The sequence below is a fragment of the Megascapheus bottae genome, chromosome 26, assembly GCF_031878675.1.
Source record: "Megascapheus bottae isolate mThoBot1 chromosome 26, mThoBot2.hap1, whole genome shotgun sequence".
NCBI classification, from domain to species: Eukaryota; Metazoa; Chordata; class Mammalia; order Rodentia; family Geomyidae; genus Megascapheus; species Megascapheus bottae.
In genome coordinates, this window is record NC_143534.1 from 11,034,683 (window position 1) to 11,055,433 (window position 20,751).

General features: G+C 41.0%; 1 protein-coding gene across 1 annotated transcript in view; it reads right to left on the reverse strand.

Moving 5' to 3' along the window:
• Frmd4a (FERM domain containing 4A) overlaps window positions 1-20,751 on the reverse strand; it is a 411,101-nt gene that overhangs the window by 369,700 nt on the left and 20,650 nt on the right. The window lies entirely within an intron of this gene.

A 20,751-nucleotide genomic window follows, 5' to 3' on the forward strand; every position in this document is an offset into this window, starting at 1 on the left:
TGGGAAGTAATGGACTGCATGGAATGGACACATTCTCTGTCCTCAGGGAGTCTGTGAGTACAGCAGGGCTGTGTTGATGAAGATGTGGCTATGTTGAGCAGAAAGGGAATGGCATTCATGGGGGGAGGCACAGAGGTCACCTGCTGGGCTTTGAGATTAATGTCCAGAATCAGGGACCCATAGTATTAGAATGAAAAAGGTATCACAAGGCCAGGTATTTACTGCCAGGAAAATAAAAGTTAGCATCTATATCCCAGTTACAGGGTTTGGAGTTGCTTTCAAGATCTGGCCTCTTTTTATGAAATCATAGTGTTCAAAGAGAGTAGATAAAACCCTGTCCACAGGTTAATATGATTTTTACTTTGTTCTTTGGGCTATAATCTTTTACTATCCCTCATTTATATTAAAGCAATATGAATCTGAATAGTACTAAGCAAATAGATTCTACTGAGAACATGTGTTACCCAAGATATAGTTATGTCTGAAAGACACAGGTATTGGGCTGGGAATGTGGCCTAGTGCTAGAGTGCTTGACTAGCATGCATGAAGCTCTAGGTTCAATTTCTCTGCACCACATATACAGAAAAAGCTGGAAGTAGTGTTGTGGCTCAAGTGGTAGAATGCTAGCCTTAAACATAAAGAAGCTCAGGGACAGGGCCCAGGCTCTGAGTTCAAGCTCCAGGACTGGCCAAAAAAAAAAAGACAGGTATGTTTGGGTTAAGGGTCTTGGGTCTTCATTTTCGTCTCTTCTCCAGTCAAGGTTAGTACCACTGCAGACACGGGCACTGAGAAAGCATCGCTATTAATCATCCTAAAGAACATGTCGGTAAGAAACTACTCAAGACAAATAGTGAGCTGATCTAAGAATTTTCTCCCAATATTTTACCAGCATTTTAGCAAAGAATTTCAACATGACCACATTAAAAAAACATTAGCATGTATTAATTATTCAAAATAATAGGCTTCATTATCTTTTTATATGTGTAAAGTGATCATATTTGACGTGATCAAGATTTTTTGGGGCAAGTATAATTGGTATAACAAGTGGATTGAATTCACAAAATGGAAAGTCAGCTTTTCTTCTGGGAAATCACATTCTTTAAATTAATTCTATGGAATCTCTTTTTTCCTGAGTCGTGGACAAGCTCCACATTCTTTCTGGTGCTAGAAGAACCTCAGTATGAGGCATCCAAAATTCAGCTCCTAAAGAAGCATTTTCAATCCGTCATTCAATTTAAAACATCTCCCTGCCACCAACCCTGGATAAAGCAGGTGAAATTCCCAGGTCTACAATGGAGTATGCAGGGGAGGGGAAATGATGGAAGAGAGGAAATGATCTTTCAATCTTCCTTCCTCTTGTTTTTCCCTCCCATAGTCCTCTGCTCACTGTTTTGTACTTGATTTGTTCAGGACCAGGAAAGGGGTGGGAGGAGGTAGAATGGGGAATGTTACCTTTTGGTTTGTGAGTCTTTCATGTGACAATTGCCCAAATACTTTCCTCTCTTTTAAGAGTTATGTTTGTGGGATCAGATGAAGTCTCCCCCAAGTTTCAGACACCTCCAATTTGCAATTCCCTTCCTTGGGTCTTGCACGTTCACACTCATCCCTCCTGACTCTCTCCACACTGGGCTCTGCTACTAGCTTTAATGACATTCCCTGGCTCCCGAGAAAACAATGTCTTTGTCCCCTGAATTCTGGAAGCGTGGGTGGCCCATTTTGACCCTAAACTCTTCAGTGAGCTCCAATTAGCATTTCACCCCTAGACCTTCTTCTAGGTACAAGTCCATGGCTCATCATGGTATTGTCCTACCACCTCCACTCCAGGGAACGGAAGTCAATACAGAAAGGATTGACTACACACTGAGGTAGGCTCATGGGCTTCTCCAGTTTCATACACTTCTATTGCAGTGGAATGTCAGGATCACTGGAAGAAAACACTGTACTCACTCTCCCTCTCTTTTACATGAATATTGAAAGTGGAAGTCACCATGATAGAGTGTGGGTCACCTGTCGCCCAAAAGCTATGCTTAGTACCTTTCTTTAGAATATTAGGGTTCTTATTGCCTTTTAACCTCAAGAAAGGTATTGTGTTGTCGAATGTCAAAGAAATGGGGTGTGGATTATATGGCTGCACTTGTCTAATTATTAAATTATTAAAAGAATAGCAGCCTTGGTTTCAAGGAAAAGTGTTACAAATCTAAGCATACTGCTTTGTTCAGTAATTGATTCTTCTTAGTGATGACACTGATAACAAAAAAAAGTCAAGTAGACAAAAATTGAACAAATATTTCTTAAAAACACATTCTTCTTTCTCCTTCCATGAAAGATTCTGAACCTTGGTAGAGGGTACAAATCTATCAAAACCCTGGGTCCCAAAGTTTTATTTCAAACATTCATCACCAGACTCGGTAATTTCTGGTTAAAAATGACTTGACTACATTTTCTTTTCACTCAAGTACCTGTGCACTGGGAGAGACTAGGTTAAGAACTTGTAATAATCTCAAAATTTGAAGTGGCTGTTGCTTAAAATTAGGATAAAGGAAGGTAAAAACTGTGGCAAGGAGGATGAGATATGACAGCAACAAAACTAAAACCATCTTCCCCCAAAGTGGGATAAACCCTTTCTGCCTTCCCTCTACCTGAATTCTGTGTTCATATACCTGAATCCATAAAACTACTATTGAATTGTAGATCTGGAGAAGGAAGCTACTTTTGCTGCCAGAAAACAACTCAGCAGAGAATAGAAGAATAAACAAGCAGAATTTATGCTTCAGATGCTAAAAGAAGATAAAAGCAATTTTTAAAATTATGGAATAAGCGACTTCGCTTAGAGACTATAAAAAGTACAAATATGCAAATATACTCCTTTCTGCAGAAACTGCCTATAAAAACGTAATGGGGAAAAGGAAAGATTCCTTTTATATTGGAAGTCAATAGACAGAAAATATCTAGGAATTTATTGCCTAATAAGCAATGTGCAATAGAATTCACATGGTGAAAACCAGAAAACTTTAATGCAGAATTTAAAAAGACTTGCATATAAAAGCTTATCTAGATTTCTCTACTGTGTGACTAAAATAGAAAAAGTGACAGTTCTCTTCTAAAAACATGCAGTGGTACTATACTATCCCATCAGAAATTTCAATGGACTCTATAAAGTTTTTGAAGTGATCCTTTTAAGTCATTTTAACGAATAAGCAGGAAGAGAAAGTGGTATTTTCTTAAATTACTATTCTAGCCAATTATGAAATTATAATGATATGTGTGGTACAGATACATAAATTAACAGTAGTAATAATGAAAATAGTTAATGTATAAATATAAATATATACATACATGTATAAAGTAATCCTGAGTAAAAAGTGATGTTGAAACTATCATAATACCAGACTTCAAAATACACTACAGAGCCATAGTAATAAAAACAGGACATACACCAATGGAATAAAAGATCTAGAAATAAACCCACACAGTTCCAGCCACACTCTATGCCAGAAACATACATTGGATAAAAGTCAGCTCCTTTAAGAAATGGTGTTGGGGAAAACTATGTGTATCTACACATAGAAACAAACTCAATCCCTGACTTTTCCTCTGAACTCAAATCAATTCACAGTAGACCAGAAGCCTTAATATAGGAAGAGGTGGATGGTGACTATTCCCTCTTTTTGTGGCTTCATGTCCTGACCTCGTTCTCTGGATGAATTTTCTTGATTACAAGACACAGAGCAGAGTCCTAGATGGGGAGGAGCAGAAGGAACGTTGAACAAGACTCTTCCTTCCCCTGGAGAGTTTAGAGACAATGCTAATGCCCTTGGAATGGGAGAAAACACAGGACATCTCAAACCCAAGGATAGCCATCTGGGATTTCAGCCCACTGTGCTGGATTAAGAACCCCATGTACTCAGCGCCATGAGAGGATCAGGTCTTCTCAATAGCTTTTTCTTTTACAAGCAAATAAAGCAAGTAAGCATGGTGTGGAGGCCTCCAATTCAAAAGGAAAAGCAGGAAATGACCTGGTCACTTTTGTGAGCTGGCAGAACATCCTGGTAGCACAGCTTAGCCCCCCTCTCTACCATCCCTGTCTGAGATCCAAAGGCTCTGCACAGAAACAAGGCACATGGCCTTGACTTCACCCAGTCTAGAGGGGCAATCATCTAAATCACTTGCAAAGCTGCTGGCCAGGCTTGCTGCTAAGAAAATGTCCCAAATATTCACCATCGTCCTGCATGCCCTGAACCAGTTAGTGTGTGTGTGTGTGTGTGTGTGTGTGTGTGTGTGTGTGTGTGTTCCATGGGCTTTGGAAATGCAAAAATATCAAGTGACTCACTGTAAATAGACTTTATCCATTATCCAAAAGTCATTCTTGCCTGTGGAGACATTTGGATTTCCTCAGTTTGTTCTCTCACCAGTTCTCCTGCCCCAGGAGGATGCTGGGGGGTCTGCCACAAGGGTATCACTGGCAAGGAGGGTTCCTAGGACCCAAAGTTGGGTTCTCCAAGCATCCTAGACCTAGGAGTTAGGGCATGGGCACAAGGGAGAGAGTGCTGATGAAGAAGTGTGTGACCTCTGGATGCCCTTGCCAAGCATAATTAATTAAGAGATTCCAGCATCCAGGATGGTAAAGGCAACACAGAGGAAGGCAAGCGGGGGAGCTGGAACTGATGAACCCACAGTGAAAAGACCTCAAAGCCACAGGCAATAGCAGCACCAAGCTCTTCTCCCATGAAAAATCAGCACAGTAGCCATAAAGTGTTGCAGTATTAATGACAGTCTCCATGCTAAGATTTCGCTCCCGGTGTCGACAGAAACTAATGAGCGCAATCATAGCATCGCTCAAGAACTCATCACCTGCCAGGCACTTTACAAGATTAGCTCATTAATCCACTCAGCCCTCCCGTGAAGCTGGTAATTATTATTAAGCCCAGTTCAGAGATAGAGCAACTGAACAGACAGGAAGCCCCTGCCTGGATGCTCGGTACAGCCTAGCCCTCTGTTCCTCAAGGCAGAGCTCAGGTCTCCTGGCTGGGTCACTTTACTCTTTCTTTTCATCCCAGCTGTCTCACAGATGAGGATGCCTGAAGCAGGGAAGAAATAGATAAACTGGATCTTATAATGTAATCACTGATTAATTCCCCTGTAAAGGAATCATTATTAAGAATAAAAATGCTACCCTTTTATAAAACAGGCACTGCTGGACTCTTCTGATCTGTTTATATCCAGAATAATGAATTAATTTGATCAATGGATATTTAGGGAATGCTTTCCATATTTTAAACATTTATATCAGGTAATTATTATAAAAATAACACCCATTCAATTTTGTAGGGTAATTTCACCTGCATGAAATACCTATTTACGTTTCCCTGTTTCCATACTCCTTCTCACTCCACCTTTTGTTCCTTCTAGATTTCAATGGTTCAAGAGGCTGAGATTTGGGGATTGCAGTTCAAAACTAATCAGCAGAAATGCCTGAAGACAAAGTTCAGAGACTTTCATGAGCAAAAGACTTCTTTATCTTCCAAGATATAGGATAAGTCTGGTAGATTACACTATAAAATAGTTCCTTTTCTCTTCATTTGCTTTCCTTTTCCTGTCTTTACCTTTCATTTTATTGTCAGGGTAGTGTACAGAGGGGATACAGTTACATTCATCAGGTAGTGGGTGCATTACTTCTCCAACATTGATACCCCGTCTCCTGTTTTTATCCCCTTTTCCCTCCCACTACCCCTTCCCAATCATCTTGTCCCCCCCCCGCCTTCCTTTCCTTATTTCAAATAAACATATACAATATATCAGGTAACTATGTTATTTTCTCTTTTTTTCCCCTTATGGTTGATCTCATGTGGTTACTATATCTGACTTCCCTTTTCTTTCTTTTTTTTAAGTACTGGTACAAGGGCTTGAACTTAAGGCCTGAGCACTTTTTGAAGTTTTTTCACTCAAGGCTGGTACTCTACCATTTGATCCTCAATTCTACTTCCATCTTTTTGTGCATTAGAGGGAAGAGTCTCATGAATTTTCCACCTGAGCTGTCTTCAAACCAGTTCTCAGATCTCAATCTTGTGAGTAGCTAGGATTACCAGTTTGAGCTCCCAGTGCCCAGCTAAATTAAAACATTTCAGGAGCAAACTGTATAAATTTTCCAACAAGGACCCAAGTGTACAAGATTTTAGAAGCTAACAAAAATTAGATTTTAAAAGTGCTTTAAGAGAGTCTTCTCTGAAGAAGAAACAAAAGTGGCTGATAGACACATGAAGAAATGCTCACCATCTCTGGTCATAAAAGAAATGCAAATCAAAAAAAAAGAAATGCAAATCAAAACAACTCTAAGATTCCACCTCACTCCATTTAGAATGGCCAGGATCAAGAAATCTAATAACAACAGATGCTGGAGGGGATGTGGCCAGGAGGGATCACTACTACACTGTTGGTGGGAGTGCAAACTCATTCAATCAGTATGGAAAGCAGTATGGCAGTGCCTCAAAAGACTAAACATAGAACTCCCCTGTGACCCAGAAATTCCACTACTTGGCATTTACCCAACCACCCAGAAACAAGGACATACTAAACCCACTAGCACAACCATGTTCATTGCAGCACTATTCACCATAGCAAAGATATGGAACCAACCTAGATGTCCCTCAGTTGATAAGTGGATCAACAAGTTCTGTTATTTGTACACAATTGAATTCTATGCTGCTTTAAGAAAGAATGACATTGCCCCATTTCTAAGGAAATGGAAAGACTTAGAAAAAAATCATATAAAGTGAAGTAAGCCAGACTCAAAGGAACATAGGCTCAATGGTTTCCCTCATTTGTCCTAATAAGTAGAAACTTTGGGCTTTCCTAGCAGAGAGTTGCAATAGAGCAAAACCTAGATATATAAGGCTATACAGTATGACGCTAAATGAAAGGACCTCTAGGATATAGAAACAAAAGCCATATAATGAGTGATTGTTGTCCTTAATGTACGGTGTTATCTCTCATCTCTTTTGCGTCCCTTGGTTATCTCATATTGTTACAGTATTTCACTTTGTTATCTGATATACTGGATATGGGCGTATTTGGTTATTTGAAATTAGATAGGGAAGGGGGGAAAACAAGATGAGGGGTAGGGGTGAGGAGGGAGGGAAATGGGGAGCAAGACATGAGAAAGGGTATCAATGTATGTGAAGTAATATACCTTCTATCTGGCGAATATAATGTAATTCCTCTATTAATTACAATAAAAATATATGAAAAAAATAAAAGTGCTTTAAGAAATTCAATGCAACCTGACAACAGAAAAGCAAAAGTGATTCCCTCTATAGTGATTTTGTTTATAATCCCACTTGGATGTTTATCAACATGAGAAGGATAGAAGAATGGTTCTAAATGACAGCCACATATCCATGGAATTCTAAAAGACAGAGATAATTTGGACCTGAATATTAAAATCCCAAGTCAGTTCCATGTGGATAGGACTACTTCAGAATACCTCACATGTATGTGTTGATAGCTTCCAGAACAGCCAGGAATAGAGAGGGGGGCACTGTCATACATCTTCCCAATGCCATGTGCTAGAAGCAGTGCCCTCATCATGCCCCTTTTATGTTGGGCAAAGGCTTCATCTCAACCTGCCCCAAAGCCAAAATAACAATAGCTGACACTTCTTTCTCTGTTACCTCAGAGTATTTATCTTGTGATGAGTAACAGACAAGGTGACATATGGTCACTGGGAATGAGTGACCAGGTGTACATCGTGGAACACAACAGTAACATGCAAAGGGAGGTTGTAATTTACTTTGAAAAATACAGATGTATGCAGAGGAACCCAATATCCTACCTGTGGCCCCCATTCCTGCACAGGTCTCAAGACTTGGAAACAAAGGAACTGAGTGTGCCATGTCTGCAAAGTCACAGTAGCCAGTGGGCTCCCCTGGCTAGAAGCTTTGAGCCAGTATGCCAATAGTGGCATGCCCACATTCTGTGCTGATCCTTTGCCTCAAGAGTGGGAGGACAGGGACTGTAGAAAATCAGTTCTACCCTTAGTCCTACCAACTATATTCTAGTAGCACCCCGAATTGTGATAACCCCAAATCTCTCTAGACATACACAAATGTTTTAGGCAGTGGAAGTAGAGTGCAAAAAATAGTCCCCAGATTCAAGATTTCTGTTTCTTCTTCAGATACTTTTTGTCAGAGCCATAAAATCTTTGGGAGGTGAATTAAGATTATTAATAGCACTTTATGGTAATGTGACTAAACTATTGAGTTAAAGATCTCGTTTCTTCATTCATTGCTCAGAACCACTGCTATGTGTTGTGTAGTTATGTGCATGCATATACACATATAACTAGCTGTTAGGCTAGTTCACACTAATACTCTGAAAAATATAAAACAAAAATTCTGTGTGAAAAATGCTCTCCAAAAGACTGATGGCATAAATAAAAATGCATTCATAAAAGAGAAAATATGATCATCTTTTCATACTTCAGAGGGCACAATCATTTAACAGTCTTTTTTCCTTTCTTATCATGAAGAGACTCTCAGAAATGTAATTGCAAATATAGTCAGAAGTTAATTATGCTATTATAAATTATTTCCTTTTACTACTCTCTGGGGGAACACCAGGAAATTTAGGATGAATGGATGTGTATAAAAATACACTTAGCAGTTAATACACGATTTATAGCATCAAGCTAGTAAAAATAGAATAAATTCTCTCACCAATGTGGAAATAATAAAGAACAGAAGTATTTCTCCTTTGAAATTTCTAAGAAACCTTTAAGTCTGAGTGTTGTTTAATGCTGTGTTTTTATTCAATGCCTGGAGCAGACAAGAGATGCAGTGAACAGCCAGAACAAAAGCAGACAAGGATGATGTAATCAACTCAAACTCTACACATAAAATCCATGGCTAAAGAGAGAAAAGAAACTTAAAACAAGTACAAGGTCAAGATGGTGGGATTAAAAAAATACTTTTCCAGAAATAATTTTATCTTATTTGAATTGATCCATAATGTGCAGATTTGTAGGGTAGAACAAAATAATTCAATACATTCAATACATGCTCACAATGTATAATTCTAAGGAGTTTTTATCATTTATATGTGTTTGGATTCTTCTCATCAAGTTATTTGGAAATCTACAGTAAACTATTCTAAATAGAAATCACTTCACTGTGCTATAAAATACCAGAACTTATTCTTCCTATCTAGCTGTATTTTACTTATTTGCTAGTTTTTGCTTCAGGCCTAAAAATCAAATAACCAAGTCATGGCATAATTAGCTATATACCAAAAAAAAAATTATTTGCTGGGCCAGAGGCTTAAATTCAGGGATTGGGCTTTTGGGCTCAAGGTGAGCACTCTGTCACTTGAGCCGCAGTTCTACCTCACCTCTAGCATTGTGTGTTTGATTGGAGGTAAAGAGTCTCACAGACTTCCCTGTCTGGCCTGGCTTTGAACCTTGATTCTCAGATCTCAGCCTCCTGAATAACGAGGATTATAGGTGCAAGTCACTGGAACCCGGCCAAATGATTTTCAATAAAAATGTCATGGAATAAAGGGTTACTTCTCCCACACCACAAAGCACTGTGCTCTTCACACACAGACACACAGAGCAAGTCATTGAATATGATTTCTTTTAGTTGTCTTCATTCTAATCAATAAATGCATCAAACCCTCTTCATCTATATAGCTTCAAGCCCTAGTTTTATTTGCTTCTGCAAAGAGGTCTAAACACTGCAAATGTAACATATTGTAAAACTCCCTCAATTCATTTGCTTTTCCATTCATCTTCATGAAAAGAAGAATGGCAATGAAATAACTATAGTTTTTCATCTTCTCCCTACCTGCCAGAGGCTCCAACACAAGTGAAGATTAACTAATGTTTGGAGGAGGCCGCTGTAAGTGAAAGATTTGATGTATGATGATGTTGACACAATATTTCCAAGAAAACACAAAGCCTGGTGACTTTATCTGCAATCTAGGAATCCACACGTCACAGCCAGAGGGGACGTTCTGCCCCCATGATGCCAAGAGAAAAGTCAGCACTTCCCAGCAGTGCAGATCCTCCAGAGAATGGAGGTTATTTATTTTCTTCTCAAGTCCACACATTTTGTCTCATCCTCAGTTTATAAATGTTCCAAGTCACGAGGCAATTGCACTCAACATTAGTGTCCTATCTGAACTAGTTGGTAACAGTTATGCCAAAGCAATAGGCTCAGGAGACAAGAGCTAGTGGCCCTAGTTATTAGAGACACGGCATTTTGAGATTTGAGTACAAATAATGCAAGAGCAGAAAAGGGAACCCTCATATTCTTCATGCTTAGATGATTGCATGAAGAGCCATGAAGTCATACAGCAATCTCTCTGGGCTGCCATGGGTTGGCGGAGCTGTGGGAGGGGCGGTGGCTATTTCTGAAGGGACATGGACACAAGCATATGCAGCCTGGACAGCCAGGAGCTCAGCAGTGACTATGTTCCAGCAATCACATCCTTTAGCACAACAGGCTGTCTCAAGGACAGCCTATGGTTATATTCCTTTTTATTGCTGCTGTAGCGAATCACCCCAAACTCAGTAACTAGGTTATCTGATAGTTCTATGGCTCAGTGATCCCACATGAGTCTCACTACTCTAAACTTCAGAGTGCTGGGGGGCAGAGGGTGAGAGGGCTGTGGTCCTGTACACTTGAGGGGAGGTCTGCTCTTTTGCCTTCTCTGGATTTAGAGCTCTCCTCACTGTTTGGCCTTTCTCCATCTTCAAAGCCAGCGCCTCATCATCTCGCTCAGCAATACTTGCACTGTTGCACCTCTGCCTCTAAGGACTCACGCAACTCACCTGGTCCTGCTGGCTCTTCCTCTTAGCGCCAAGCAGCCTTTTCCTCTGCCCTTGGATGCGAGAAATTTTCCCTCATTCTCCTCATTCTGAACTCCAGACTCCTACAGATACCTTCCCACTCTGATCTACAGTCTTCAGCCTTGGCTGAGATTTACAGTTTAGTCTGATTCGAAGGTCTTCGGACGCGGACTGGGTTACCCTTCGGGTTTCCCCAGGTATCCAGCTTGCAGATGGATATCATTGTGTGTCTGAGCCTCTAAAATTGTGTAAGGCAATTCCCTTATAAGTATTTTCTTATACCCATATGTCATCCCGATTCTATGTCTCTTGAGGACCCTAGCCAAATAGCCTCCCCTTTACACATAAGGGGACATATTTATAGGACCTGGGGTGAAAGCTAGGATACTATGGGGAGGCCACTTTCCCAACATATCCTATCATCTGAGGCACCCCAAATTCTTTATTTATCTACTCATTTTAATGGGAACTCCTCCCACTCACTCCAGTGGGCCATCTGGAGATGTCACATACAATGGCAGAAGCACCTATATTAATTCCAAGTATTCTTTATTTTCCCGATCATTTATGTGATAAGCTTGCAAAAGTTCTACTGAGGGTTGGTTGCGATTAATCTAACTGTTGGGGTGTAGCTATGTTCCATGCCTTCTTTCTTATTCCTTCTTTAGAACATCTCTAAAATGCAGGATTTGAAACTACTTGATATTACATTATCCTCTTAATAGCCAACATCTGTACAAATTGAAAGATGACTGGAAAGGCAGTGGGATATTTATCTATTTGGGAACAATCCCTAAATCCCAAATCAGCTCTTTATTCCTTTTCTCTGACCTGGATAATAGAATTTCAGTTTCCAGGTTGACTTCTGTCTTTCCCTCAAAGTATGGTCTCAGATCTTTCTAAAAGGTCTGACTTTCCCCCCAATAGTCGTTGATAGGGTGTTTCCTATTCTGATCAAGCCTTTAAAACCAGACACCCAACCCTGGCTGCTGACTGCTGCCAGAGTGCCTGGCTGGATTATGCATTATGAAATGCACTTAATATGTCAAGTAAAGGAGTAACACAGCAATGTCAGGCAATGCAAATGGGGGAGAACTCACTAGAGGGGGTATTCACACCATCTTACCTTTCTTTGTAACCATAAGCAACCATATAGATGGTGAAGATTCTGAGTCTGTGCAAATTTGTCAGGCAACACAAAGAAAGGGATTAGAGGAAGAAAAAAATGTCTCCAAGAGCCGAGCAACAAGCCAAATTTATACTTGCAGGGCTATTTCTTGTTGTTTCGGTTCCTATTGAAGTTTTGCTCTTTTTCACACACTGCCAGACTGTTCATAGCTGATAAGAGTGGCTAAATGCAAACAGGTCCAAGTTTAGGTGAATTGTTGAGCTTTGTCCCTTAGAAATCCACTCCTGGCCTTTAAAAATGCAAAGACCAGGAGTAGATATGAACAAGTCCTGGTGCTGGTCCTGTTGCTGTGACAGTGACCAAATCACATGACCTCTGCGCATGACACCCCCTCCCCCTGACTGCAGAATAGGATTTGATTTCAGTTAACCTGCAAAATGCTGCTGCTGCTATGCCCATGTCACCATTCCCCGCTGCAGCACACTGGCTGTCGTGGGAGACTGGGAATTTGTGAGAGCTACAGAACAGGAGAGAGGAAAAACTCATGTGACCAGCTTGACAATCAAGCACGGTGTGACTCAACATGGAAACTTCCTCTGAAGGATCCACCCAAGTCCACCACAAAAGCTACTTGGCACAAACCCTGGGGGACAGCTTTTGCTTTCCTCCTGCCTCTAGGGAAACCTATTCAGGGGGGGATCTCTTCAGAATCTGCTAATGAGAAAGCCCCAGTCATGTGGCCATTCTGCCCAGGAACTCCCTGTCCCCGTTTCAGGATAGAAACTTGCCACTTTGGCCCTCTGCCTCTGGCTTCCATTGCCCTGGAAAGTCTGAAGTTGGATAAGATTGTGTGAGAAGTGCTGGCCCGGGTGTCGTAAGCTCCCACAGACAAAAAGGAAATCAGAATCAGGGAGGGCCTTTCTCTTAGTTCACTTCTTTGCCTCTCCATGTTAATCTTCCTCAGTACTGATCTTCCCGCTGGACTTGTTCCATCATTCTGACCTGTGTGGGGATGGTACGGCTATGGATCCTGCTCTTTAAACCAGGTGATATTCTAGAAACTAGGGGGAAGGTGTGGATCTGAATCAAAGCCCTAGAACAGTTGAAACATGCAATGTCCTGGGCATTTGTGCTCCTGCCTCAGCACTGAGCTTCAAGTCAAGTGAGAGGAACCAACCTTGCTTATGCTTTGAGTTTAGACTTCCAGCTTCCAGTGATGATATGAATTTCTGTTTGGCTAAGCCATCCATTGTGTGGTACTTTATTAGGGCAGGCGGAGAAAATGAATACAACTTTGGTAAAAAAAAAATACATATAATCTATCATTTGCCATTTTAACCATGTAAAGCATATAGTTCAGTGGCATTAATTACATTCACATTTTCATGTAATCAACAGCACCAATCTCTGGAACTTTGGCAACTTCCAGAACTAAAATTCTCCCCACTGAACACCCACCCCTTGTTCTACTCTTTTTTTGGTACATTTTTGGGGTACAAATACTGGGGCCTAACCTCAAGGCCTCATGCTTATTTATCTTTTACATTCAAGGATGGTACACTATCTCTTGGGCCATACCTTCACTTTGGGCCTTTTTATTAGTTAATTGGAGATAAGAGTCTTTCAGGTTTGTCTGCCTAAAATAGCTTTGAACCCCAACCCTCAGATCTCAGCCTTCTGAGCGGCTAGGATGACGGCATGACCACCTGTCTACTCTTAACCAGGTGCATTGCAACTGTCTGCCTGCTCTGAGCCAGTGCAATCTCTTTTGGAGAGATTCTCAATCCAGATGAGACAACTCATCCAGGAGACCCAGAGCTAGCTAAGCAACCAAGGTTGCTATGTGTGAGAATGTGCAGGAGAGACTAGTCAGGTGCTTTTTCTAGACTGTTCCAGACCAAAGCTTGTAGCCCACTTAGCCAGCTTGCAGACAGGAAACAAGTATGATTCATCTATCTTTCCAGAAGGATTAGAGGTCACCATACAGGCCTCTAATAAAATGAGTATTTGCCTCTCCTTTTGCCATGAGGAAGCTGCAGATGGAACAAAGCTGGGGAAGACAGGAAATCGATTTTCATATGGCCCTGACACAAGTCTGGAGGAGAGTTTCTTTAGTTACTCCCAAGGCTAACTAGAGTGAAACATCATCCAAAAAATGGTGGGAATCTTCCAGGAAATAATTGGCCACAAAGAAACTAAAGCTGCACACCAGTAGCTCATGCCTATAATCCTAGCCACTGAAAACTTTGAGAGACGAAGCCACCTAGGGCAGGAAAGTCTAAGAAATTACATGTCCAATTAACTCACAAAATGCCAAGCTGGAGGCATGGCTCAAGTTGTAGGGAACCAGCTGTGAGCAAGAACGTCAAGCAGGTGCAAGTTGCCAATACATGCAGACACACACACACACACACAGAAACTGAAAAATCAACCCAGCTCAGACTACAGATCATGAATTAGCTTTACCATTGGAAAGATAACAGACTTAAAAGACAAACAAATCCATGGCTGGGAGTTTGGCCTCGTGGTAGAGTGCTTGCCCAGCAGGCACGAAGACCAGGGTTCAATTTCAGTACCACATACATAGAAAAAAAGCTGGAAGTGGTGCTGAGGCGCAAGTAGTAGAGCTCTAGCCTTGAGCAAGTCCAAGGACAGTGCTCAGGCCCTGGGCTCAAGATCAGGACTGGGAAAAAAAAAAAGGACAAACACATCCAGAAAAGAGATTTGTTCACATGTTTACTGATAGGTCATTTAGAGAGAATTTTAAAATCAAGCTTTTCCAAGCCAAAAAGTAAAAATAATAATAATAATACCAAGAACTTCCTTTGTTTCACTTACTGCTGTCAAGGACATCTTATTTCACATAGCAGCATGCCAATTTTTTTTTCCTCCTTCTATTGCTCAGCCTGGAGACACTAGTTAAGCTACAACTAGAAAACGTGCTTTCTTGGGATTTGATGCAACATCAAAGCACACCCCTCCAGAAAGGATTGTGTGAATGCTAAAGTTCAAATAACATTGCCACTGGACACAGAAGGGCTGTGTCTTCAAAGGACGCTGGTGTCTCCAGTGAGTTCAGGGGCTGAGCCTGAAGCTCAGACTCACCAATTTGAAGGGATTATCAGAAGTCAATGTTAACACAGATTGCACTTGTTAAATGTCACTTCTAGTCTTTTCCTTCCAGCGCAAAGCTCAGCGAAATCGCCCCACCTCAGCTTTGCATTTAGGTGCAGAACTACCTTTCATCTAACAAGATTTCAGGGGTCAATTGCAAACCAGAATGATCTCTGCCAAAATCTCCCAGTTGTTAAATGAGCTGAGTTCAAATTGCCAGAGATGGTCAAGTTGATCACTGAGAACACATAGACTAAATAAATGTAAAAGAAGTAATACAGAGTCAAAATGGCAGATTCATATGAATATCTTTAACCTATACATCCCTCCATTCATGATAAAAGATGAAACACCCTGGGGGATTAGGAACTAAAAGCAATCCAAGACAGAGAATTCTGTGGATTTATGTATTGGTATTCAAACTTCTTAGGTATTTATTTTCCCTTGTGTTCACACCCATTTACTCACCACTGCATGGTTATAAAAATTCCTTGGATTATGTGTAATGCTGACTTTCACTTATTTATTTATAACACATAGTGTTACCACAAGTTGATTTATTTTTGTAAATCTGTCTGGTCATTTAATCTGAACTCCGGTTTTCAAACAACCCAAATATGTTTTGGCGTCAGATAAAAGAGTAACCAATCCTGAGTAAGTTAACCTCTGTGACCACCGTAATAACTAAAAATATTTATCCTTCAATTGAGACTTTGAATGGAACTGGGCATTGAGCCAAGAGTTGAACACAGCCCCTCATCTCAATTAATTCCTTTCTAAGTGCTGGGTTAGTATTCCTGATGGAGAAGAATATGGACTGATACGGAAGTGGACACTTAGAGCAATCCAATGATTTACCATTTCTCAGACAAATCCCCAGTAAGAATTGAGAGATCTAAGCCTAAACAATACAACTATACTATTTTATCTCGCAATTATCCCAGCTGCAAAGTCAGGAGAAAAGTACTTGATCCAAGGAATTGTAAAATTTAAATGAGATTGCATATGCAACTACTATGAGAATGGCAAGGGCACAGAAGCTACCCCCAAAATATTAGGTTAGTGGGTGTAGGATCCTGTCACAATACATGCTGTCTAAGAGACTCTTCACACTTGAACTTAATGTGGCAGGCCAAATGACAATTTAAAGAATGATGGTGGTAACTTGAATTTGCAGGCACACACACACAAAAACTAATAATGAAATACTGTTACAAGCTAATAATGTTACATTCTCCAACAATAACAATACAAGTGTGATGTCAGTAAATTTTGTGTGCTGTTAAGCACGCATGTAGAATTTATTACATGTCTATGAGGTGGCCATATAGTTTCCAGTCCTCATTTCTGCTTTTTCCTCCTGGAAAATGCCTACGCATCCTATAGCATGCTCTCCACAACTCAAATGCCTTTTCCTCTGGGAAAGAGCCAAAGAAGAAGGAAGGAGGAAGAAGGAAGGGGGCAGAGGGAGGAGGGAGAAAGGGCGGGGAGCTTCCTCTCTTCTGCAATGCTACATCACTGCACTAGATGGTAGCCGAGAGCAGGAACCACATCCAGTGAAACCTCAAGATGTCTGACACAGAGCCTGATATATATAGAAGGTACCTAATAACTGATTCTTTAATGGGGGGAAAACCACTTGCAATGTGTTGATTTTGAATTCTTAATTATCTGAGCATGTAAGGTTGTATGAGGCAGAGTTTAAGATGTAAGTGTCACAAACATTCACAGTGATCTAGAACAGTAAGCGTATGATAGATATCAAAGTGAATCATTCACCAGGGCTCCCCACCTCTCCTTGTCTCGTTCTAGAATCTTATTCTTGAATCTGAGTCCCAGTCTGGTCTTCACAAAGAAGCCCTGCCTAGCAGTCAGAGATGTGCTGGTACTGCAGGCAGGATGCTCCAGCTCTAATGACACAGGAATAGATGCAGGCACAGAGCAGTGGCCTGCTCTACCACGCTTCCTGGGGCTCTACGGCTTGGCTCTGAGGCAGATTCTCCTTCTAGCCTGGGTGGAGTTTCACCAGCTTTCAGCAATAAGGCAATTGAAGCCAACAGAGAAACACTGAACTGTTTCTACTCCTACCTCTGAGATAATCAGTAATCGACTCACTTGACCATCTGAACAATGGGTATGTCATCTTCAGATTTTGATGAGGGTTACATAAGGACTAGGTTCTAAAGCACCTATTGCAGAACATAGCACTGAGAAGACATGGCACCTACAGTACCTTTGTCCTTCCCTTTCCTCCAACACCAGCATTTTTTCTCAGATAATCTAACTCATCTCAAGATCACAAGAGGTTTAAGTCTTCCACCCTCTCAGCAACATTATTTTTTTTGTTAAATAGTAGCTCTGCTTACCAGGGAGAAGGATGTCTCCTCACAATTTTTACTTAGGATTCCTGACAGTTTGTGATAGTGAGCATTGTTCCACATAACTGTTGATTGTTTCTCCATCTTTGAAGATACTCCATCTGATCCTTTGTCGGTTCTTGAGCTATTGTTATTATCAGTGCTATTCAAACAAAAGAGTATAGCTTGCTTCTCAGTTCCTTAACAATATACTTTATATGAAAATACTCTCTCCAACTCCATACATTGTCTTCAACAACAAACTGAAGTACAGAAAGAATTTACCTCAACTTGATAGAGTTCTGCTGTGTAACAAGCCCACAGCTAAACCTCGCCTACAGAAATAACCAGAGCAAGACATAGGGATATGGCTCAAGTGTGCAGCCATAAATTCAAATCTCACAAACTAGGAAAATAGAGCCTCTTCAACAGCATTATGAAATGAATGTAGTAATGAACTGAATAACTAGCATTTTCAAAACTGAGCACCTACATACAAAAGAATGAAAATGAGCCTGTATTATAGATGTCTATTATAGATATCAAAATGAATCATTCACCAGGGCTCCCTACCTCTCTGAGTTATACTACTCACACACCAAAAACAAAACAACAACCCTCAAAATGGATTAGAGATTGAAATGTAAGTTATAAAGAGTAGAGGGGTTAGAGGGGTGGATCAGGGGATAGACCATCGGCGAACAAGCAAAAGTGTCAGATACTGAGTTCAAGCCCTGGTCTTGAACCAAAAAAAAAAAAAAAAAAAAAAGAAAAATTCCACACACAAATATAAAGAGACAAGAATTCATACAGGATGATTATTCCAGTTATATAAAATCCAAAATTAGGCAATACTTCTACTCTTGTTAACTGTACAATATAATTAGCAAGCAAAATATGGGCTGAATGAATGGTCCAGCTGGGGGTGAGAGGGTACAGACAAGTAGAGCACTGATGAGGCATTGTGAACGCTGCTTTGCAACAGAAAGAAAGCACATGGATGCTTATTTTAACCTTCTTCAAACTGGACATACAGCAAGTTGTTTCCTATTCTGCAATAAAAGAAATAGGCCTGTTTTGCTTTGAGCCATCTATGATGCTTGAAGTCAAGACCTCACAGACCCAAGGTCCACACAGTCTAGTGTCCACTAATAAAACAGAAAGAGGCCCACGAACACAGCCCGTGTCCTCCATCTCTGCATGGCTGGAGGCAGATAAAATAATAAGGCCATGCTATGGCTTTTGCAGCAAATGCAATATCTTTGCAAAGTATTGCAATCCATAGTTCAGTGACCCTTGATACAGACATGATTATGGAAGGCCCTTGGGGCGTAACGCAACTGGCCCCCAATTTAAGCCGGTGAAAGGGACGCCTTTACTATTCTTAACACCACCACAAATGCCTAATAAAGACTCCAAGCTCCTCTCTCCACAACAGGGTGTATAAGTCTGAATCATGTGAACTTGCTGACACTATTTGTAATGGCACAGAAAGGTCACCAAAGCCTAAATCCACCTGGTAAGGTTTGTAACTGTGATCATCTCAGAAACCACAGGTTTTATTAAATACCAGCTCTTACCTAATTCCCCAAAAGGTCATCCCCAGGTTAGGATGGGCTCAGATGGGCCCAGCTATGATTGTGAAACTCATTTGTGTGGCATTTGTCCTCTGCACCCTTCCCTATAACTCACGCTGACCCTCAAACTAAGCTGGCAACCTGGGATGAGTAAGCCCTGATCCCTTGCTTTATTGTCAGTGAGGAAAATGAAGTTAGAAGCAGTGACAAACTGTTTTTAATCCTGAGCATAATTCTCTCCCTCCTTTAAATACTGATTTTGAGAGTATGGCTCTTCAGGCATGGCCCTCAGTATATGTTTACACGGAGGGGAAGAAATGAGGGGGCTTAGATATCGATAGGACTGGGATTTGCCAGGTGGGAGAGCCTCTTTTGGATTAAATCAGAGTAGGGAAAGTGGCCTCATAATAACACTCCACATCTATGTCAAGCCTTCCCTTACAGAAGGATTTTTTTTAAGAGCTTAATGTTAAAATACTCCAACTCCCACAGAAGTTCTAATTCCCTTTGATTTGATATAAACAAAGTAATTGAGAAATATGTAAACTCAGAGAGTTTCTTCATTTGCAAAGAGGAGTCATTCTGGCCTGGATGTTTATTTCATTGTGGTACTCAGGTCTGAACTCAGGGCCTCAAGTTCATGATTGGATTATTTACTCAAAGCCGGCACTCTGCTACTTTAGCCACACCTCCACTTTCGACTTTGCTGCTAGTTAATTGAAGCCCTGGGCTGGCTTTGAACTTCAGGCTTCAGATCTCAACTTCCTACCGGTATGAACCACCAGCACCCAGTGTCTTTGTAGCTGTAAGAGAGAATAAGGAGCTGAAATGGCCTGAAGCCAGATGCAACCCACTGCCTATACATGCAAATACATTTTTATTCCAATTCCGCTCTAAGATTACTGAGTTGAGTAATGGTCGATAGCACATTTATATCCCACAAGCCTATAAACTATGTTCTATCTGGACCATTTCCAAGTAACAAGCTCCTATACTACTTCATGACACTCACATTCAGATGCCTGCATGCAACCGACAGACGTCATCTGCCAGTAGTGCAGGGCAAACATCAGAGGTATCTCTTGGCTGAGTTCTTGCCTTCTTAATTTTAATAGAAGCATTGATAAGGTCTCCACTGGAACAAAGAAAGAATATGCAACTGGCCCTCAATTTCTATATGTGTATGGTGTGTGTTGGAGATGCTCACTGGCTTTTGTGCCCCAGCTGGCTTCCAACTGCAATTCTTAGATCTCAGTCTCCTGCATAGCTAAGATGACAGGTATGAGCTGTCCGTGCCTGGCTGGGTGACATCTATAGGATACCTTGGCATCGTGCCCTATCTTTGGAGTTGTCCTCAGTCAGCACAAAGGAACGTGAAACCCCTGGTGCCAACTCTTCCATGGCTTTAAGAAAGGCTAGTTATGGGGTATCTATTTAAAAAGTTAAACTTCAATCTGAGAATCAGCACTAAATAAAACAGCACTGCAGATTAACAGTGAGTCAGGCCCATCGCAGTGTAACCTCTGGATGACCTCTCTGCCAACTGGCTGGATTTGGGGTTGAGGACTCTCAGATGAGGCTGGGACCATCTGGGAAAAAGCCTTCAATTGTCAGAATGAGAAAAAGGGGCAGAGGAAGTTTGGGGATTATTTAGAGATAAATAAAATGGCACTTGGAGGCCAAGTATATGGTGCAATTACCTCAAGTGCTAGGTAAAGGGAAGTTTACTAT